Here is a 23,822-nt window from a genome sequence, read left to right on the forward strand (position 1 = left end):
CAGAATTTTACGTCATTCTGTGTGGCATAACGTGGGATTTGACTCATTCCGTGTGGCAAAATATGAATTTCAGCTCATTCCATGTGGCAAAATGTGAATTTTGCCACATTCTGTGTGGCATAATGCAAATTTTGGCTCATACTGTGTGTGACATAATGTGAATTTTGGCTCATACTGTGTGGCAGAATGTTAATTTTTGCACATTCCGTGTGGCAAAATGAGAATTTCAGCTCATTCTGTGTGGCATAATGTGAATTTTGGCCCAATACCTGTGTCCTAATGTGAATGTTGGCCCAAAACCTGTGTCCTAATGTGAATGTTGCCCCAAAACCTGTGTCCTAATGTAAAATTTGTCTCACAACCTGTGTCCTAATGTGAATTTTGGCTCAAAACCTGTGTCCTAATGTGAATTTTGGCTCAAAAACTGTGTCGTAATGTGAATTTTGGCCCAAAACCTGTGTCCTAATGTGAATTTTGGCCCAAAACCTGTGTTCTAATGTGATTTTTGGTTTAAAACCGGTTTCCCAATGTGGTTTTTGGCACATACCCTGTGTCCTAATGTGAAATTTGACTCATTCCGTGTGTCCTAATGCGAATTTTGGTCTATTGTGTGTGGCATAATGTGTAAGGGGCTTATTGCACTGGGAATGGAATATTGAGGGAATAACATGGGGAAAGTCGGTAGATCATCGGTAAGTAAGTGTACAAAAAGTAGATCCCGGGTTACAAAAGTCCTGCCACCCATGGTCTAAAGTGTGATTATAGTGCAGGTAAAATTGCATACAAATACAATATGTGAATGAAGATTATGATAAAAGAGGTTAAAAGCCGGGCTCTGCTGCTAGTTGTCAATTCATGGAAACTAGCGGACACCGCAGTGATATTCTAAAGTGACGGAAAATATTAATCAATAAATTGTGCATCAACAGGAAAAGATCTAACAGTGAATTAGAGATGGGTCAGCATTAGGAGGGATTGCTGACACCTGAGTGCCATTGGAGAAGCCAGGGGTATCTCTAGTGAGGGTATAAAAACCCATCTAGTCCAACAATTCTTACACCTTGAAAAAGCTCCCTGTAAGAGCGAAACGCGTTGGTGAATCACCTGGGGCTGACTGACTGGACCCACCATTTTCACTTCTGCCACAATACCGTCTAAAACCTCCGAAGATATTTGGGACTTTTTTGGCTTGTTGGATTCAAAACCATTACTGGGATTCAAAAATATCCAAAGACACCCCACACCACATATTGGGCTAAGAATCTGCAGAAAACCTTGCACCCTCCATTGGGACAGCCAACGGGGCAATTGGAGCCACCATTCCCACCAAACTACAGTGAGGTACTTTAAACGGAAAAAGGACTACCACTTAACCAACTGGCATAACAATACGGTACCGTATGAACTATCAAACCAGTCAAAAGTCACCCCTTGATACCCTTTTTTTCCCCCTCCCCACATATTTTAAAGAAATACTCATATCCATTTTAAAACCATCTTTTATTGTATATTGTATGGTATAAATTGCATATTAAATATTTTGATTATCGATGTGAGTAGCATACCATCATTAGCGCAGTCACCTCCATATCTTCTTCTAACAGTGAATTAGGCTATGATCACTGTAAAAATAGCTCAATAATGTACACGTCTCTTCTGTGGGGCACGGAAAGACTACAACAGTGCATATAATATACTGAGCGTTATAAGCAGGCATCTTCCAGCGCACACACAGCAAATCTGCAGGTATTGCAGTGTTACTCAAATTAAATCCAGGGGGGCATCAATGTTGGCTAGGAATACAAAATCAATGTCAGGTCCACCCTGGGGGACCTCAATAATGTCTGAGCACGTAGCCTGTCTAACTGGTTTCATAACAATGTGTTCCACATAATCCGATCGTTTAAGCCGTTTGGCTTCACTGTGTTCAATTTGTGGATCCAGTTCGCTTCCACCTTTAAGAGGCTCCAGTCTCTGTCCCCTCCAGGATTTCTTTCAGGGACCTGGTCAATAATTATGTACTTTAAAGACGGTAATACATGTCCTGATTCTTTAAAGTGTACTGCTACCGGTTGGTAACTGTTTTTTCCCTCCAGGGCTTTAATTGTCTACTGGTTTTACCAATATAATAATGGCCGTACGGGCAGATGATAGTGTACACGACAAACCGAGATGTGTATATATATATATATATATATATATATATGGAAAAGAAAGGGTGTAGAGGTGCGCTCAAAGGGTGGTTTCACCAGTCCACAATTTGTAAAAATACAAAATATTTATTTTTTACAATAAAACAGTTTAAAAGAGTACAAGTTTTGAAATCGTTTTGCACTATTTTTCATGGTTCAGTACAGGACTTCAATCACAGGTGTAGCATGAGCATACGATAAAACATGGGTTTTATCGTATGCTCATGCTACACCTGTGATTGAAGTCCTGTACTGAACCATGAAAAATAGTGCAAAACGATTTCAAAACTTGTACTCTTTTAAACTGTTTTATTGTAAAAAATAAATATTTTGTATTTTTACAAATTGTGGACTGGTGAAACCACCCTTTGAGCGCACCTCTACACCCTTTCTTTTCCATTTCACACACCAGACTCCCAATAGCGGCGGAGCCTTTAGAGTAGTGCTGCTCACTCACAAGCGCAGGATCGGGTCACAACCCCCCCCCTTTCATATATATATATATATATATATATATATATATATATATATATATATATATATATATATATATATATGGGCAAAAACAAAGAGGGCGTGCTCTGATGAAGTCCCAGTGACGAAACTAGTCAGGGCCTGGCTATCCGCATTCACTGGCTTGCTGCTCCTGTGGACTCTCCGCCCGATCCCGCTCTCCTTCAGGTGTCTGCCCACAACCCAGCGGGGGGGGGCGCTTTTGAGGTACTCGGTTCTTTGGGACCAGGATTGCCCAGCTGCCTAGCCTGGTTGATATATGTCATGTCATGTGGTATCCAGTCCACCCTGTTTTAATTCTGGTATGAGCAAATGCCCTGCTCCCCTTTGTCCAACATTTGTTATTCATTAAAAACCCATTTAATGCACCATGATGCGCACCTTCCTCTTTGTTTTTGCCCAGATTTCTACCTCATTGGATCCTTGAGGATTTTGTTTCTCAAGGTTGCTGCAGTCCGCACACATAAGGACTTTGGTCTTGGCTATTATATTCCTTCTACTCAGCTAAAGGAACATTCACTGGATTTTCCAATTCCTACACTCAGCGCTGGTTTTACTATTTGATACATATATATATATATATATATATGCATACCCATAGCATTAATGTTCCATTGGACATATATAGGAAGAAGTATCATGTGCATAATGCTCATCTTATATCCCTGTTTAAGAAATACATGGGGGAGGGAGCTCCAATGCATCTTCTGGTGCAGATTACCAAAATGTCTAGTTACAGGTCTAGCTACCACGGGACAAATGTCTTTCAAAGTTCTTGTCTCCGCCCTCCAACACAGCTCAGTTGGATGTGAATTATTACATTATTTTTTAGAGTAAGATTTTCTTTTATGAATCCTCAAACTGTCAAAAATAATAGCTACTGTTTAACTAACATGTTGAAAAGTAATAAAAATGACAGTAAGAGAACATAAACATATTTAGTGTTTATAGCATAATACATAATCCATTTAATAAACTTGCATTTGGAATTGCATGCTACAGTACATAAAATGTTTAAAAAGTTCAGTTTTTGTATTTTGATCCCATTTACTCAGAAATGATAGACATTGCTCAGTGAAACTGACATACAGTAAAGCTGTGAAAGTCTATCACTTGTCCCTAGTCATTAGCCTAATGGGGTACGGAAAATTACTTGAGTACTTATGTAATATCTGGGCTTCCGTTTTTCTTATGACACCGCGTCCCCTTGCGGGGCTCGCTGCGATCGCCACGCTTCGGGCATGGTGGCGCGCTGCGCTCGCCACACTATATAGAATCAACTCCATGCGTAGTTGGATAGTAGGGGTATGAAAAAATGGTGTGCATTTAATATGGGAGCCCAGATAATACATAAGTACCATTACTTGTAACCTTACAGTATATACACTTTTTACACAAAGATATACAAGCGCTAAGTATTCTTATTATTATTATATAAATTACATTTTCGCAGTATATATTGTACAGCAGATTGCCAAAAATGTGATTCTTTGTAGAAAATTTACTAACGCTACTAAAAAATTAAAAGAGATGTTGGTGTTCATAGCAACCAATCAGATTCCGTCTATCATTTTCTAGGATGCAATAGAGCAGGGGTGGGGAACTTTTTTTGTGCCAAGGGCCGTTTGTATGGGAAAAAAATCTTCGGGGCCATATGTAAAAATTTCTCTTACAAATTGTCCTGCTGCAGCCGTTCCACGCTCTGGCGGCTGCCGCTGAATAGGACTGACAGTCGGTTGCTGTTAATTAAGAGGAATCTCGTGAGAACTACCGACCTCTACCGAGAATTCCTCTGTACTTGACTCCTGGCAAAGCCACCCGGTGGGTAGGCGGGCCACTCAAACTGGCCCGGGCCTGAGGTTCCCCACCCCTGCAATAGAGAAATGATACACATAATCTTATTGATTGGTATGGGCAACATGACCTATTTTCATTTTTGGAAGCTTTAGTAAATTTACACCTCTGTCTAAATTGCAGAAGAAAGAATAGGAAATACAAACACACAACAATAATGGATAGTACAGTTATATAGGTCTGAATTATGTCTTTTTTAGACTGTTTGTACAAAGTGTGATTATATGGTCCAATGTATAACTTTGTGTTAGTCTCCAAGAGTTCATCCACAATCACTGGAGAAAGTCAGACGGCAATACCTGATTGTTATCCTCCTGTTTTTCTACACTTCAGCACCAATGTTTGTGAAGACAAATTAAGCCTTCTGAACACTGTTATGCACAAACACAAATGTGGCTGCAGTTACAAACCTTTATCAAATCTCACGTGAATGAATATTAGTTCTGCTGCTACGGCAACCACAATTATTAGTTTATTATTTGCTTCTTAACCACTCCATTGATAGCAAGTCCTATGGTGAATTTTGTTCTGCAAAGCATAGCAGGCGTACAGGAACCAAAGGGATTAAATATGTTTTTTTCTGTTACTTTTTAATGTCTGAATCAAATACTAAAAGGTGACACAATACTTGGCTCTCTCATAAGGATATATAATAGTCTTGGTCCCCCACGAGTCTCGCTCATTAAAACAAAAATCTCAATTTAAATGCAAATGTGAGTTTTAGCTGGGGACTCTCCCAAAAGCTGCATTGGAAACACAAGGGAAATAAAATAAAGAATGTAAAATGGCTGATTGCAGTCGAATGCCCACAGAAAATGTTTACCACCATTTTAAAAATACATTGCCTATCCAGAAATATTTTATGTAAGCTCCTGTTCTAATATTTCTAAGAAATACTCTGGAAGATGAAGCAAGCAGAGCTAGAGAAATAAAGCAGTTAAATGAATAAGACTCAACTCGTAATATGTAAAAATATGACTTTTGGAATTCATTAACCAGTAAAATATATATAATATTAACAGAAAGAGCATTTTGAATAACAACAAGATGTCTACATAGACAAAAATTGGAGTTATGGTAAAACCAGCCTCCAGTTAACTCTCTTTCTTTGAGATTCCTGGGCCCACAGAGTTAACATTAGGGTTGTAGGCGGATCCAGAGGACCAGGCCCCAATTCTCCAAAGCTTTAGGCTTTTCATCATGCCTGGCTCCTCTTCCCTATAACACCACCTCTATGCTGGGTCAGTCAGTTTATTTAACAAGCCCCAGCAGGAAGCAGAGGAGGACAGAAGACAAAATACAGGCATGGTATATGTTCACTCATACAAGGTCTCAAGCCCCACATATATCAGGCATACCAGGGTGGGCGACCTGTGGGCCCAGGAACCTCAAAGAAAGGAAGCTAACCAAAGGTAGATTTTACCATAACTTCCATTTTCTTCTTCAGGGCTTCTGGGTCCCACAGGGTTAACATTGGGGATGTCCCAACGCAGTTTATCAAGTGTGGGTAGACTCCTGAGAGGCCAGTAGAACTTGACACCCAAATGCAGCATCTTGGGAAATCAAAGTATCAAAGGAATAGACCCTCAGAAACGTGTGGACCGAGGATCATGTTGCTGCCTTACACAGCGGTTCAGCGGAAAGAACACACCGAGCAGCCCACGAAGGATCAACTGACCTTGTGGAATGTGCAGAAGAAGGCACATTAGTCTTTTTATAAGCCTGTGTGATCGCCATCCTGATCCAGCGAACTAAAGTCTGCTTGTGAGCAGGCCACCTTCTTTTGTGAAAACCGTACAACACAAAGCCGTGTACACACGGGGGCAATAGGAGTGTGCCATGGTGATAAATCGTCGGGTGCGCGCTCCCGTTTTCAGCCCCGTTGTAATCGCTGGTCGCAGGAGCTTGCTTCTGCGACCAGCTGATTACCTCTGCGGCACCGCCAGCAGAGGTTCCTTTTCATCAGCGACCATCTCTGGTCGCTGATGAAAAGGAGAAACTGAGCAATATATTGCTAGCAATATATTGCTGGGCAATATATCTCCCCCGTGTGTACGGGGCTAAACAGAGAATCTGAACGTCTAATAGATTCCGTACGCTGCATGTATCCGTTAAGGGCCCGTACAACATCCAGAGATCTCTCTTTCTTGGACAGACTAGAGGAATTAGTGCTGGTACCACTATTTCCCAAATCTGATACCCTCCTAGCTGAGGCAATAGCCATCTGAAAAACTATCTTGGTAGTGAGCCACTTCAATTCCACGTAAGTCCTGAGGACCCCCTGAAAAAATGTTCATACATCTGGTAAAGTAGCCAATTGTCTCTGGAACCAGACTTACTGTATGCTGTGTACACACAGTGAGATTTGACATTAGATGCATGCAGATGGTATGCAGATCGCATGCAGATCACAGGCAGAATGCATAGGTTTTTTACCTTGCGATCCCGTTGCGCGCTGCCGTGACAGCACAAATCGAAACCCAGATAGACAGGGCAGCAATGACAATATAGTGCAAATCTAATGCAGATTGTATGAATTGTATGTAAAATGTACAGAGATAGCAAAGATTGCATAGCACTCGAATCTTAAGTCGAATAGCAAGGGAATCTAACCGTGTGTACACACCATTACATTGTGGAGACCTGCACTCTAAGGGATGCCAAGCGCAAACCCATATCCAGACCACTCTGGAGAAAGGCTAGCAGTCTTGCCACTTTAAACTGCTTGGTGTCATATGTTCTTGCCCTGCACCAAGAAAAATAGATGTGCCACACCTTATAGTAAATTTGTGCTGAAGCTGGCTTCTGATCCTGAATCATTATTTTTGCAACCTTTTCAGAGAAGCCCTTCCTTTTTAAGACGGCTGTCTCAAGAGCCGTGCTGTCAAAGCTAGTCTCTTCAGGTCCAGGTGCAGACAAGGACCTTGACTGATAAGATCCTGTCGCAGTGGTAACAGAAACAGAGTAGCAGCTGACATATGAGCTAGATCTGAAAACCAATGTCTCCTGGGACATGCCGGGGTCACCAGTATTAGGCTTCCCCCTTCCTGTTTGAACTTCCAGAGAATCCGAGGAAGTGATAATGACAGAGAAGCGTACGGAAGATGAAAGTTCCACTGTATGGACAGAGCATCCGTGAATGCCACCTGAGTAGCTCTGGCTCTGGAGCCGAACAGCAGCACCTTGTAGTTGTGTCAAGGTGCCATCAAATCCACTTCCGGAGTGTCCCATCTTTTGCCTATCTGCCAAAACACTTCTGGATGTAGTGACCACTCTACTGAGTGAATGTTCAATTCCAAACTCCCGGGAGGAACACTGCTGAGATGGCTGGCATATGGCACTCGGCCCCCTAGAGGACCGTGGATACCTCTCTTGCAGCCTTTTGTGCCTCCCTGGGGGTTTATGTAAGCCACCGTGGAGGCGTTGTCTGACCAGATCTGAAACGTTCTGCCCTGTAACAGATCCTGTACCAGCTGGAGTGCATTGAAGATGGCTCTTAGCTCCAAGATGTTTATTTATTTACACCAACATACTTACCAATCCAGGGTCCAGAGCTGTTCTCTGTGCTGCAGAGCCAGCTCACCCCACACTGAAAGCGGGGTGAGCTGTCTTTCTCCTGCGCAGTTGACACCTTCTGTAGTGCTGTCCCAGTGCTACAGAGACTGATAGCGTGATTGGCCGATTCATCTCCATGGAGGCACAGCGCTGGGACAGCGCTACAGAAGATGTTAGCTGTGCATGTGAAATCCGGCTCACCCCACTATCAGTCAACAATTCCGAGAGCTACCACCATTCCATCAAAATAAGAGACACGTCACACGCAGGATTTATATATATAAAAAAAATCGTATATATATATATATATATATATATAAAATATAGAAGCAGAAGAGGAGCGCTCCATGGTGCATGTAAATGATTTTAACCACACAATTCTAAAAACAGGTAAAGGCAAGTGCTCGTACCAATAATGTAAACACTGTGGGCTGGTTACCACAAGATTTTATAAAATACCAGGGGCACACCGCTCCGATGCACTGTCCACAGGCTCCAGACCGAAAAGGACCATAGACGCTGGGTTGCGCTGTCTGACCTCAGGATCCACGAGCAGGACGGACACACGTCGGGCAGGACGCCAGGTAGCAGAGGCACGGGTATCACAGGCCACGCCCTAACGCGTTTCGTCAGAGACTTCGTCAGAGGGCGTGGCTCTGTGAATACCCGATATAACTATATAGCAAGTGTCAACCAATAAGGAGGCAAGGGGGCGGATGATGTCACCGGACCTCTCTTGATACACAAGGATATGTGTGTCTATTAACGGTACACATAGCGTCTCATCGATTGACAGACAATGCATAATCTTTCAAGAGTTATGCCTTGCACAATGGGAATACATAATATACATAGTGCGAGCACTTATTAAAAAGCATACAAATTAGAACGATGTGCTTGAAAAATGCACAACAATTAGATATATCCGTAAATACATATAACGAATAATTATAAAAACACAAATATTATCAAATACATAGAAAATACATATATATACATAAAAAATACATATATATAAAAAATAGATATAAAAATATATATAACTATAGCCATGCAATCATTCACCATGGAACGATAAATAAATGAATAAAAAAGGGAAAAATACGGGGAGAGATATAAACCTGATGACAAAGATTTCTTTTAGTTCATAAAAGGGGTTATCTCATAACCCTCGTTTAATCCTAGCGGTGCTATAGTATTTAGTGTGAGAATCCAATAGGTTTCTCGCCGCAATAGGAGTTTATCCCTATCTCCTCCTCTCTTCGGGGGGGGGGGGGGGGGGGGTACATGTTCAATTGCTCTTATTAGTACTCCACTGGGGTCTTTGTTGTGGAAATTCTTAAAATGCCTCGGGACACTGTGATTAGTGAGGCCATATATATATAGAGGGATGCAGGGTCCGGCACTCCACTGGTTAAAATACTGGTTGCTTGCTCCGGTGCCCTCCTCGAACAGCAAAGTCCAAATATACACGAAAGCAAGGCGTCACTCGGAGACAGGTGAATACAAAATTTCACTGCTTTATTAAGCACAAGGTGATAACCAACACCAGCGTTTCGAGCCGCAGGCTCGTCCTCAGGGTACAACCCATCACTGCACACACACCATATTATATACCCCAAAGGGTCACTCCCCCCATTGCAATCAAGAGGTTTACTCACCTGGTACAGGTGGCAGCGCGGCGTCTCCAGCGTCTCATCCATTCGTCTCCTATCCTCCGTTCACTTCCTGGATGCGTCATCAAGGACGCGCCCGGCCTGTGACACGCAGGAAACCTTCAGAGACTAGGTGATTTCCGCCTCATGACCCGCACATTCACCCTATACCAAGGAGACACCTGAAAGTGCGATACATACAAAAATAAGCATACAGATGGGGCAGGTCCCATCCTGGCTGGCGGATCGCCAGAACGTCTGCGCTGGCGACCCACCAGCAGCCGCGCCAGCGAATACACTGAGACGCGCGTGCGTCTCATGCGCACGCGCGTCTCAGTCTCCGTCGCCAGCGCGACGGAAACCCTGTCCGTCTCCGCCTCAGGGAGACGGACAGGGTTAGGGGGGGTTAGGGGGGGATGCGGGCAGGCGGCGGGGACCCCGGGTTACCGCCGGCAAGCCGGCGGGGACCCGGGGGAACGGATGGAAGCGCCGTCGGAAGGGGACGCGCGCGCCTCTCGTGCGCGTGCGTCCCCTTCTCACCATCGCCATGGCGCAGGCAGGGGATGGCGGCTGGCGACGCCAGCGCCATCCCCTGCCAAGATGGGACCTACCCCATCTGTATAATAAAAAACATGATACACAAAATATACAGAATCAATGAATACAATACAATAAGTGAATAAATATGTGAAAATATAAAGAAAGTCACCAAAATATTAAAAATGTTAAAAAGAGGGATACCAACTGTGTCAAAAGACTAGCGCACTATTATCATCAAGTTATTTTTAAATTATCAAATTATTAACAATAGTACATAACATTATATATATATAAGCTGCGCTAACCATCCACTACTAGACAACTAATTTCCCGTGTGAGCAGTAAATTTCCAACAATAGTTTCAAGTATAAATGTACTAATATGTGTGTCTGTGATACAGACCTCCATGTGCTACAAAAAACTTTGCAAACCATGTTGCTCATTAAGCCCTCTAGGGGCAATGGTGTCCAATACATGGATCTACCTTGCCTCAGCCTGTAACAATAGTTTACCCCTGTTACCACCCCTTATTAGGGGGGGCACATGGTCCACAATTTTTGAACGCAAGCTAGCCACACTATAACCATAGGTAACACAGTGCCGAGCCACCGGCTGATCGCTAGTGCCACTAGAGATAGCCTGCCGTATTGCATGGCGGTGGTTAGCCATTCTTTCTTTGAATTGGCATTCCGTCTTGCCCACGTAGTAAAGACCACAAGGGCAAGACAGAACATACACAACGAAGCGGGTAGAACAAGTGACCACCGACTTGATGGGAACTCTGCGACCTGTGTGGGGATGGGAAATGTAACTACCTGTGAGCAAAGACCCACAGGTTGTGCAACCTACACACTTGTAGCAGCCCAAGGGTCGTGTCATGAAATGGGTGGGAACAGATTTCTTAGTTAAGTTGCTAATATCAAGTTTAACCAGTAAGTCACACAAGTTGCTGCCCCTCTTATAGGCTGGCATAATGCGGAGCCTATTTAGACCGGGTAGATCTTTATCCGTGGTAATAAGGGGCCAATGTTGTTTAACCTTTTTAGTAACTATCTGACTATCACTGGCAAACTGATTAACACAAGGGATCCTCTGATTGGCTTGATCTATTTTGTCCGGAGGATTTAAGGTAACCTCCCTGGGTATCTGTAACACCTTCTCTTTGATTTTAATAAGGTCACTACGTCTATACCCTCTTTCTTCAAATTTGGCTTGCATAATGTCAAGTTGTTTTATCGTCTCCTGTGGATCACTTGTGATACGTCGCACCCGGAGCATCTGCGAATAGGGCAAGCCCTTACACAGGGGCAACGGGTGACAACTCTCGTGGCGAAGCAATGTGTTCCTATCAGTACTTTTTACATAGATAGCAGTAGATAATCTTCTATCCTTTTGTGTGATTAGGACGTCCAAAAAATTAATGGAAGTATCACTGATAGAAAATGTAAATTTCACAGGACTAGGAGACTGATTATGTGCTGTGAACATGTCAACCAATGACTGTTTGGACCCTTGCCAAAAAATTAACAGGTCATCTATGTACCTTAAATAAAGGACCACATTAGAACTATGTGGTCCCTGATGGAACAATAATTCATCAATGGTGCACATGAAGGCGTTGGCGTACGAAGGGGCCACTGGCGACCCCATCGCACAGCCAAGTCTCTGCCTATACATGCCACCATTAAAAGTAAAGAAATTTCTATTAAGAACCAATGACAATAATTGCATAAAGAGCTGAACAGGGGGACCCTTGTATGTCACATTGTCACTGATCAGTTCACTCACTGCATCCAACCCCAAATGATGGGGGATGCAAGTGTACAGACCAGTGACATCTGCACTACATAGCAACATATTTTCCAGCCAAATCTCATTCTCCTGCAATCTTTTGATCAGCATGTTAGTATCTTTTAAATATGATCTAGTACTTTGTATGCAGGGATTGAGATATGCATCTGAAAAAGTAGAGACCTTATGATACAGTGAGCCCCTGGCCGAAATTATCGGCCTCCCAGGGGGGTCAATTAAGCTCTTATGCACCTTGGGCAAGGAATAAAAAAGGGGAACAATGGGGAACTCAGTGCGCAAAGCCGCACAGATCTCATCTGTTATGAGATCCTCATTAACCGCTGTTGACAGTATACCGTCCAATTCCCTCTTGTATTCACAGGAGGGGTCTTTGGCTAAATGTTCATATACATCTAAATCAGTTAGTTGTCTCTGACATTCATGGAGATATTTACTCAAGTCCTGTACCACAACCGAACCTCCTTTGTCTGCTTTTCTTATGACTACATCAGACCTCTGTTGTAAGTCACGCAAAGCTTGTTGTTCCATGCGTGTCAAATTATTCGAGGAAAGTGTCTCATATCCAACAGAGTCAATGGCATTGTCCATCATCCTAGTGAAGGACCGAATGGAGGGGTTGTGGGACTGTGGGTCATAGGTGGATCTGTCTTGTAGCTTTTTCAGCTGTACAGGTATGGGGGGTGTCAAAATGTCAATAGTGCTGTTAGTATTATTAGCAAAATGCTCACGGAGCCTCAGGGAGCATCCAAATCTGAACCTGTCCACTTTCCACTGAAATTTGTCTCTTTTAGAGGTGGGGACGAAAGACAGTCCCTTAGATAGTACTGCCACCTCATTCTCATTTAAAGGGACACTGGACAGATTGAATACGAGGTCCTTACCTATCGAGTGGTTTTGCGACCTCTTTTGCCTTTCGGTTTGTTGTCCGCGCCTCGTCCTGCGCCTCGACCTACTGGTGGCTTGAGGGAAGCGCGTGTGGTTGCCCCTAAAGGGTGGGTATTGATGGCTGTGGACGTTGAAGGTGTTTGTACATCCATGTCACTAGCAGACGTGCTAGTGCCATCATAGTCGGCATAATTCCGATTCCTATAGCGTCTTTCAAACGGTTTTTTGCCCCCTTTAGGTCTGTCAGTGCTCAACCATAAGTATACTCTGTTTTGCTCATAGTCAAGCTGTACCTTGCGCTTCTTCTCGCGCTTAAATCGTATGAGCTCACGTCGATACTGTTCAATCTGTTGGTTGAGTTTGGCACACCAATCAATTTGAGTATCTGCAGACAACACAGGTTTATGTGTGGATTCAAATGAGGCCAATTTGCTCCTTACTAGTCCAAGTTCTTTGGTGGATTCATCCACTACTAGTAGGAGTAAGTCCATGGAGCATTTATTGAGTATGCCAACCCATTTTTTACAGAACATCGTGTTCTGTCGCCCTATGGTTGGCATATTAGTGACTCTAAAGCCACGTGGGATGTGTTTCTCAGTATAATACTCCGCCAAAGTAGAGGCATGCAGCATGTAGTCTATATCACGTTTTTTCAACGCAAACCAATCTTTGTACAAGTCCTCGTTCTCCACAGTAGCAGTGTGGGCCGAAGATTTAGCTGCTTGTAATATCAGATCTACATCTGTGTCGGAGTAACTGAAATAATCCCCTGTGTCGACTTGTGAGAAATTGACACCCAATTCAGCATCCATGGTTATAAATAATGATACTGCTCACCAACCAGGGAAGGTCGCTTGTAGAGGTAAATGTCCAGCTGGTATCTCTCTGGGGAAGCCCTTCTGGGGAAACGACAATCAAGATGGCGTGGGTGCCTTGACAGAGACTAAGATCATCCAGCCACAGATGAATCCAGCTCACAATAGAGGGATGCAGGGTCCAGCACTCCACTGGTTAAAATACTGGTTGCTTGCTCCGGTGCCCTCCTCGAACAGCAAAGTCCAAATATACACGAAAGCAAGGCGTCACTCGGAGACAGGTGAATACAAAATTTCACTGCTTTATTAAGCACAAGGTGATAACCAACACCAGCGTTTCGAGCCGCAGGCTCGTCCTCAGGGTACAACCCATCACTGCACACACACCATATTATATACCCCAAAGGGTCACTCCCCCCATTGCAATCAAGAGGTTTACTCACCTGGTACAGGTGGCAGCGCGGCGTCTCCAGCGTCTCATCCATTCGTCTCCTATCCTCCGTTCACTTCCTGGATGCGTCATCAAGGACGCGCCCGGCCTGTGACACGCAGGAAACCTTCAGAGACTAGGTGATTTCCGCCTCATGACCCGCACATTCACCCTATACCAAGGAGACACCTGAAAGTGCGATACATACAAAAATAAGCATATAATAAAAAACATGATACACAAAATATACAGAATCAATGAATACAATACAATAAGTGAATAAATATGTGAAAATATAAAGAAAGTCACTAAAATATTAAAAATGTTAAAAAGAGGGATACCAACTGTGTCAAAAGACTAGCGCACTATTATCATCAAGTTATTTTTAAATTATCAAATTATTAACAATAGTACATAACATTATATATATATATAAGCTGCGCTAACCATCCACTACTAGACAACTAATTTCCCGTGTGAGCAGTAAATTTCCAACAATAGTTTCAAGTATAAATATACCAATATGTGTGTCTGTGATACAGACCTCCATGTGCTACAAAAAACTTTGCAAACCATGTTGCTCATTAAGCCCTCTAGGGGCAATGGTGTCCAATACATGGATCCACCTTGCCTCAGCCTGTAACAATAGTTTACCCCTGTTACCACCCCTTATTAGGGGGGGCACATGGTCCACAATTTTTGAACGCAAGCTAGCCACACTATGACCATAGGTAACACAGTGCCGAGCCACCGGCTGATCGCTAGTGCCACTAGAGATAGCCTGCCGTATTGCATGGCGGTGGTTAGCCATTCTTTCTTTGAACTGGCATTCCATCTTGCCCACGTAGTAAAGACCACAAGGGCAAGACAGAACATACACAACGAAGCGGGTAGAACAAGTGACCACCGACTTGATGGGAACTCTGCGACCTGTGTGGGGATGGGAAATGTAACTACCTGTGAGCAAAGACCCACAGGTAGTGCAACCTACACACTTGTAGCAGCCAAAGGGTCGTGTCATGAAATGGGTGGGAACAGATTTCTTAGTTAAGTTGCTAATATCAAGTTTAACCAGTAAGTCACTCAAGTTGCTGCCCCTCTTATAGGCTGGCATAATGCGGAGCCTATTTAGACCGGGTAGATCTTTATCCGTGGTAATAACAGAGGTCTGATGTAGTCATAAGAAAAGCAGACAAAGGAGGTTCGGTTGTGGTACAGGACACGTTCAGATTTGGACGCTCCCTGAGGCTCCGTGAGCATTTTGCTAATAATACTAACAGTGCTAGTGACATTTTGACACCCCCCATACCTGTACAGCTGAAAAAGCTACAAGACAGATCCACCTATGACCCACAGTCCCACAACCCCTCCATTCGGTCCTTCACTAGGATGATGGACAATGCCATTGACTCTGTTGGATATGAGACACTTTCCTCGAATAATTTGACACGCATGGAACAACAAGCTTTGCGTGACTTACAACAGAGGTCTGATGTAGTCATAAGAAAAGCAGACAAAGGAGGTTCGGTTGTGGTACAGGACTTGAGTAAATATCTCCATGAATGTCAGAGACAACTAACTGATTTAGATGTATATGAACATTTAGCCAAAGACCCCTCCTGTGAATACAAGAGGGAATTGGACGGTATACTGTCAACAGCGGTTAATGAGGATCTCATAACAGATGAGATCTGTGCGGCTTTGCGCACTGAGTTCCCCATTGTTCCCCTTTTTTATTCCTTGCCCAAGGTGCATAAGAGCTTAATTGACCCCCCTGGGAGGCCGATAATTTCGGCCAGGGGCTCACTGTATCATAAGGTCTCTACTTTTTCAGATGCATATCTCAATCCCTGCATACAAAGTACTAGATCATATTTAAAAGATACTAACATGCTGATCAAAAGATTGCAGGAGAATGAGATTTGGCCGGAAAATATGTTGCTATGTAGTGCAGATGTCACTGGTCTGTACACTTGCATCCCCCATCATTTGGGGTTGGATGCAGTGAGTGGACTGATCAGTGACAATGTGACATACAAGGGTCCCCCTGTTCAGCTCTTTATGCAATTATTGTCATTGGTTCTTAATAGAAATTTCTTTACTTTTAATGGTGGCATGTATAGGCAGAGACTTGGCTGTGCGATGGGGTCCCCAGTGGCCCCTTCGTACGCCAACGCCTTCATGTGCACCATTGATGAATTATTGTTCCATCAGGGACCACATAGTTCTAATGTGGTCCTTTATTTAAGGTACATAGATGACCTGTTAATTTTTTGGCAAGGGTCCAAACAGTCATTGGTTGACATGTTCACAGCACATAATCAGTCTCCTAGTCCTGTGAAATTTACATTTTCTATCAGTGATACTTCCATTAATTTTTTGGACGTCCTAATCACACAAAAGGATAGAAGATTATCTACTGCTATCTATGTAAAAAGTACCGATAGGAACACATTGCTTCGCCACGAGAGTTGTCACCCGTTGCCCCTGCGTAAGGGCTTGCCCTATTCGCAGATGCTCCAGGTGCGACGTATCGCAAGTGATCCACAGGAGACGATAAAACAACTTGACATTATGCAAGCCAAATTTGAAGAAAGAGGGTATAGACGTAGTGACCTTATTAAAATCAAAGAGAAGGTGTTACAGATACCCAGGGAGGTTACCTTAAATCCTCCGGACAAATTAGATCAAGCCAATCAGAGGATCCCTTGGGTTAATCAGTTTGCCAGTGATAGTCAGATAGTTACTAAAAAGGTTAAACAACATTGGCCCGTTATTACCACGGATAAAGATCTACCCGGTCTAAATAGGCTCCGAATTATGCCAGCCTATAAGAGGGGCAGCAACTTGAGTGACTTACTGGTTAAACTTGATATTAGCAACTTAACTAAGAAATCTGTTCCCACCCATTTCATGACACGACCCTTGGGCTGCTACAAGTGTGTAGGTTGCACAACCTGTGGGTCTTTGCTCACAGGTAGTTACATTTCCCATCCCCACACAGGTCGCAGAGTTCCCATCAAGTCGGTGGTCACTTGTTCTACCCGCTTCGTTGTGTATGTTCTGTCTTGCCCTTGTGGTCTTTACTACGTGGGCAAGACGGAATGCCAATTCAAAGAAAGAATGGCTAACCACCGCCATGCAATACGGCAGGCTATCTCTAGTGGCACTAGCGATCAGCCGGTGGCTCGGCACTGTGTTACCTATGGTCATAGTGTGGCTAGCTTGCGTTCAAAAATTGTGGACCATGTGCCCCCCCTAATAAGGGGTGGTAACAGGGGTAAACTATTGTTACAGGCTAAGGCAAGGTGGATCCATGTATTGGACACCATTGCCCCTAGAGGGCTTAATGAGCAACATGGTTTGCAAAGTTTTTTGTAGCACATGGAGGTCTGTATCACAGACACACATATTGGTACATTTATACTTGAAACTATTGTTGGAAATTTACTGCTCACACGGGAAATTAGTTGTCGAGTAGTGGATGGTTAGCGCAGCTTATATATATATATAGTGTTATGTACTATTGTTAATAATTTGATCATTTAAAAATAACTTGATGATAATAGTGCGCTAGTCTTTTGACACAGTTGGTATCCCTCTTTTTAACATTTTTAATATTTTAGTGACTTTCTTTATATTTTCACATATTTATTCACTTATTGTATTGTATTCATTGATTCTGTATATTTTGTGTATCATGTTTTTTATTATATGCTTATTTTTGTATGTATCGCACTTTCAGGTGTCTCCTTGGTATAGGGTGAATGTGCGGGTCATGAGGCGGAAATCACCTAGTCTCTGAAGGTTTCCTGCGTGTCACAGGCCGGGCGCGTCCTTGATGACGCATCCAGGAAGTGAACGGAGGATAGGAGACGAATGGATGAGACGCTGGAGACGCCGCGCTGCCACCTGTACCAGGTGAGTAAACCTCTTGATTGCAATGGGGGGAGTGACCCTTTGGGGTATATAATATGGTGTGTGTGCAGTGATGGGTTGTACCCTGAGGACGAGCCTGCGGCTCGAAACGCTGGTGTTGGTTATCACCTTGTGCTTAATAAAGCAGTGAAATTTTGTATTCACCTGTCTCCGAGTGACGCCTTGCTTTCGTGTATATATATATATATATATATATATATATATATATATATATATATAAGGTTTTTGTGTATATACATTTTTATTGATTTGATAAGAAAACTTAAACTGTACGCCTCCTGAAGAGTCCCCTCCAACCTTTTTTGCTCTAGACCAATTAAAAAAAATATATTCTATAAAAAAAGGAAAAAGGCAACACATAAAATTGGCACTAAACCATTTACAACACGAAGTGGCAAAGAGAGGCTGAGACTGAGGCCTATGTTCATGACTGGTGGTTCAGTTTCTCATGAAGATGGAAGCTTTCCTCCCTCTCGAAAAAAAAAAAAATGTTGTAAAAGCACAGAAACCAACTGTGTGTTCAGAGATTCCAAAGGAGAGTCCAACTGTGTCCACAGTTACAAGGTATAGGCCTGACTCTACCAAAACTGTATGAGAAGAGAAGGCTCCTTCCACCATTTGCATATCCTATGCAAGTTTTGGAAGGAACAATGCCAGTCAACGTACTGACATTGAGAATGAGGATGTCACTTTAGAAGTACAGGTAGGTAGGTATAGGAGGGCCCTGCTTGCAAGCTTACAGTCTAATATATTGGCAAGAAAAATTAGGACATTTTTTAGTTGGTCCTTGTCCAAACTGGCTATGTTTTACGCCAGTGTGCCTTCATTGCATTTAATATTTGGAAAAGCAACACTGTTAATTAACCCTGTATATCACGCTTGTCCCACAGTACCCAGATCATACTCCAGTGTGTCTTAATTGCAAATTAATTTCTGGTACAGCACCCTTGTATAGCACGGGACAACGCCTCTTTATTTACTTAGCAAACAGGGCAGCACCATTTAATTTTTTCAGGGCAACTCCCTTTTATTTTTACAGCACACTGAGTGGCACGCCTTTATCTTTACAGCACACAGGGCAGTGCCCCTTTACAGCAACAGCACACAGAACAACAATCCTGTATTATTATTTGTACAGCACACAGGACAGCGCCCCTTCCCCCCCCCCCCCCCCCTATTTTTTACAGCACACATGGCCTTTATTTTTACAGCACACAGGACAGCAATCCTATATTATTATTATTTCTATGGTGAATACCGGACAGCACCCCTTTATTTTTACAGCACACAGGACAGTGCCCCCTTATTATTACAGCACACAGTACAGTGCCCCTTTACAGCACAGGAGGGCAGCAGCACCCTGCATAGCACAGGATAGCACAGGACAGCACCCCAAGGCTGCATTCCATTACAGCACTCCAAGACAGACCTGCTCATTCACGCACACGCTAGTGTATGAGCACTTACACTACAATATTGTCGTGACCACTGTTTCAATAGTGATGTGGGGTGGCACAATATATTTTTGTCCAGTTGACTCTGTTTTATTTCACCAAAGTACAGTACCAGCGCCAATCCATGGCAAATCTTTAGCGACTGCAGAATTCAACCTATTTTTGATTAGGGGAGGAAAGGTCTGTTATGGGTACACTGCTGAAAATTTACTTTGTTGCACTAATCTTTATTACTATCAAACAGTGGATAAAGAGAGGAATGGCAGGCATTTAATAATATGTAAAACTGTCAGGGATTAACAGTAAAATATACTCAAAAAACTATGTTAGTGCTCTCATAAAATATTGCTGCTTATTGACTGTGGATACATAAACATAACAAAGAATCTTGAAAAACTTTCTGGCCTATGGAACTACAGTAGTTTATAATTATACAACAGGGGCGAAATGTAATAGGGTGCGATTTTTTTTCGTAAATTTCCGACTTTCTCGGCTCCTGATTGGCCGCTATAACAAATAGTGCCGGTACCCCGTACCGCTATAAAAACCCGGCGAGCGCTGTCCAATGCGCCGGTTTGCGCCAGTTTGCGCCATGCTGTTGTGACGCCATGGCGCCGGCGCCGCATGATCCCCAGCATCCCCCGCATCCCAGGCACCGACGTCCCTACCCACCACACGCCGGGTGTCCCAGGATGGAAAGGACGGCGCTGGAGTCTGGACGGAGCCGGAGTCTGGCAGAGACATCGTGTGGAGGGACGGAGCCGCCTTGATGGACACACCTGACCGCAAGACCAGGTACGTAGATCATTGGGGTAGTAATACAGGGGGAGCAGTGAGCAGCCTGTGGGGTCCTGTTACACAAGGGGAGCAGTCTGTGGGGGGGGGGGCATATATTCTGGCACTGTGGGGGGCATATATTCTGGCACTGTGGGGGGCATATATTCTGGCACTGTGGGGGGCATATATTCTGGCGCTGTGGGGGGCATATATTCTGGCACTGTGGGGAGCATATATTCTGGCACTGTGGGGGGCATATATTCTGGCACTGTGGGGGGCATATATTCTGGCACTGTGGGGAGCATATATTATGACACTGTGGGGGGCATATTCTGGCACTGGGGGCATTACTGGCACTGTGGGGGCATATGTGTGGCACTGGGGGCATAATTAGCACTGTGGGGGCATATCTGGTACTGGGGGCATAACTAGCACTGTGGGGGCATATGTGTGGCAATGTGGGGGCATATGTGTGGCACTGTGGGGGCATATGTGTGGCACTGTGGGGGCATATCTGGCACTGGGGGCATAACTAGCACTGTGGGGGCATATGTGTGGCACTGTGGGGGCATAACTAGCACTGTGGGGGCATATCTGGCACCGGGGGCATAACTAGCACTGTGGGGACATATGTGTGGCACTCTGGGGGCATATCTGGCACTGGGGGGCATAACTAGCACTGTGGGGGGGCATGTGTGGCATTGTGGAGGCATATCTAAAACTGTGGGGGCATATGTGTGGCACTGTGGGGGGCATATATTCTGGCACTGTGGGGGGCATATATTCTGGCACTGTGGGGAGCATATATTCTGGCACTGTGGGGGGCATATATTCTGGCACTGTGAGGGGCATATATTCTGGCACTGTGGGGAGCATATATTCTGACACTGTGGGGGCATATTCTGGCACTGGGGGCATTACTGGCACTGTGGGGGCATATGTGTGGCACTGTGGGGGCATATCTGGCACTGGGGGGCATAACTAGCACTGTGGGGGCATGTGTGGCATTGTGGAGGCATATCTAGCACTGTGGGGGCATATGTGTGGCATTATGGGGGCATATCTGGCACATGTTTGTCTTGTGGCAACTCCCCCTTGTGTCATGACCACGCCCTTCAGCGCGCAGCACAGTACCACTAAGAAATTTTTTCTACTTGCACCACTGCTGGTGCTGGTTTTATAAAATCCATTGAACCCCAACTTGTTTGTTCCTGTGATTTTATGAAACAAGGACCGGCTCTTTGAGGCCGGGGCTGGTTATGCTCAGAAGGGGGGACCCCACGCAGTTTTTTTTCCCGTTTTTTTAACCCTTTTTTTGGACAGAACCATGCACAGATCACGATGATCTGTGCTTGGTTCTGTCAAATTCGCCAGCCAGAACCTGGTCTATTTTTTGGGTGATTTTTGGTAACCTTTACCAAAAATTGCACCCTATTACATGTGCGTGTTAGATGCTTTCCAATGGGAAAACATCTGGATGCGAATTGAAGTGTGACTAAAAATCGCCACTTCAAATGTGGTAACCTTTACCGCAAATCGCACCCTATTAAATATGCGATTTTCGGAAAATGGCCAAAAATGGACGGCGAAAAAAATTGCAAAAAAACGCAACCCATTACATTTCGCCCCTGGAATGGGTGAGCCCCCAAGCAGTGTGTAGTGTCTTCTGCTCATCATTTTTGCTCAAATTAGTATTCTAGTGGCACTATTCAATGGAAAAAATGAACAAACCATCCAAATAAATAGTCCAATTCATCACTCTGGATCCTATTACGAGAGAATTATTATTATTATTATTATTATTATTATTATTATTATTATTATTATTAGATCAGGGATTCAAATTCAAATCTATTTTTTAATGCCATTTTATCATGACCCCAGAAATTAATGATAATGTACTTGGGGGGTTATTCTGGTTGATTCGCATGGCTGCGATTTTGCAGCCTTGAGAGTCCAATAAACCCCAGCGAATGGACGCCCACCCGCCGCCCCCTCGAAGTGCGGGTTCCCCCGTACAGGCTGGGAATGAACCATCGAATTATGTGTTGCGTGCATACATATATTAGTAACTTTTAAGTTATTTACATATGCGTGCACGCTGGCGTGGATATGGCCGGGCAGCTGACAATCCGGTGATGTCAGCTATCCGGCCCCCACACCAGCATCACTGCCTCATTACCATGAGAACGCCCAGCGTTCTCATGGGAACGCCCATGGAACGCTGGGTGTTCCCATATGGTAATGGGCAGCCCGGCACCCCCGCCCATCTCCTCCCCCCCCCCCCCCCCCCCGCACGCCGCCATGGGTGCGTACACCCGGCGAACTTTTGCACACACCATACGCCTGCACATGTGCAGAAACCTGTCTGCGCACGCGCACAACATCGGCCCTGCGCACGAATGCACGCAGGACCTAACAAAAGTGAATAACCCCCTTGATCAATAGCAAGTGTATACAGATCTAGAGAAATAGATTAAATGGGTTGAATGGTAAATAAAGCATTTCATAAGTAAAAAAAACTATTTTGTTACACAATGATATAATTCGTAGCATGTTATTTCTAAATAGACCTTTAGGCAAACAAAATAAGTCTTAACTATAATGATAGAATATGTAGTAATAATAGGACCTATTAAATGAAATGTACTGTAGTATAAAATTTTAAATATGAAAAAATACTTTCGGACCTTAGGAGCTAAGAACACACATGATAAAATTACAAACTGAAATCAAACTCTGCGATCTTTAAATAAAGGGAGAAATTTTGTAGCTCTCTTTCAAATACTGTATTGTGAGTAGACTGTACCAAGAGTAAATATCCAGTAATTCTTCCTCAGTGAGCACTTCCCCTGAATTAAACCTACTCTTTCTCCCAAAGGTACATGTTTTATAACTTAAAAAAGTGTAAAGTTACAAACTGAACCTTATTCCACAGGTTCTAAAGAACCTTATTCCATAGGTTCTAAAACTCAGTCCTCAGTAGCCAACAGCGTTCATGTTGCATTTTTAAAATGTAAAAGTATTATATTATTATCTCTTAAATCCTACCTCTCAGTGGCTATTGTTGATATTTATTCCTCTGTACATTGGCTTTATTTATATGAGGTCGCTCCTTATAGGCTGGTGGTGAGACTAACCCGCAGCATGTGGGAGGATCCGCGAATGTAAACAATCATTTGGGCTTCATTCGCAGGGGTACTTCCAGGTGGAGAAGACATTGATTGATCCGGAAGGCGTGTAGGGAGAATAATTTCCTTCAACGGGTACTCATTTGGATTCTACTTGGAGAAGAGGCCAAGCCTTCGAGGGAATTCATAGGTAATGTATGTGTGAATTAATGTGTAACACCCTGCTCAGTGGTTGAGATGTAATGCACTCACCGGGGTCGCTGGTGTTAA

The 23,822-nt window shown here is 43.8% G+C and overlaps 1 long non-coding RNA gene across 1 annotated transcript in view; it reads left to right on the top strand.

Moving 5' to 3' along the window:
- LOC146060226 (uncharacterized) overlaps positions 1 to 23,822 on the top strand; it is a 256,888-nt gene that overhangs the window by 161,704 nt on the left and 71,362 nt on the right. Inside the window, exon 3 of the long non-coding RNA XR_014470400.1 lies at positions 23,618 to 23,742. This is a non-coding gene — a long non-coding RNA (uncharacterized LOC146060226). The remainder of the gene's footprint in view (positions 1 to 23,617; positions 23,743 to 23,822) is intronic.

This window comes from Crinia signifera, chromosome 2 (assembly GCF_055691185.1).
Source record: "Crinia signifera chromosome 2, ASM5569118v1, whole genome shotgun sequence".
Taxonomy (NCBI): domain Eukaryota; kingdom Metazoa; phylum Chordata; class Amphibia; order Anura; family Myobatrachidae; genus Crinia; species Crinia signifera.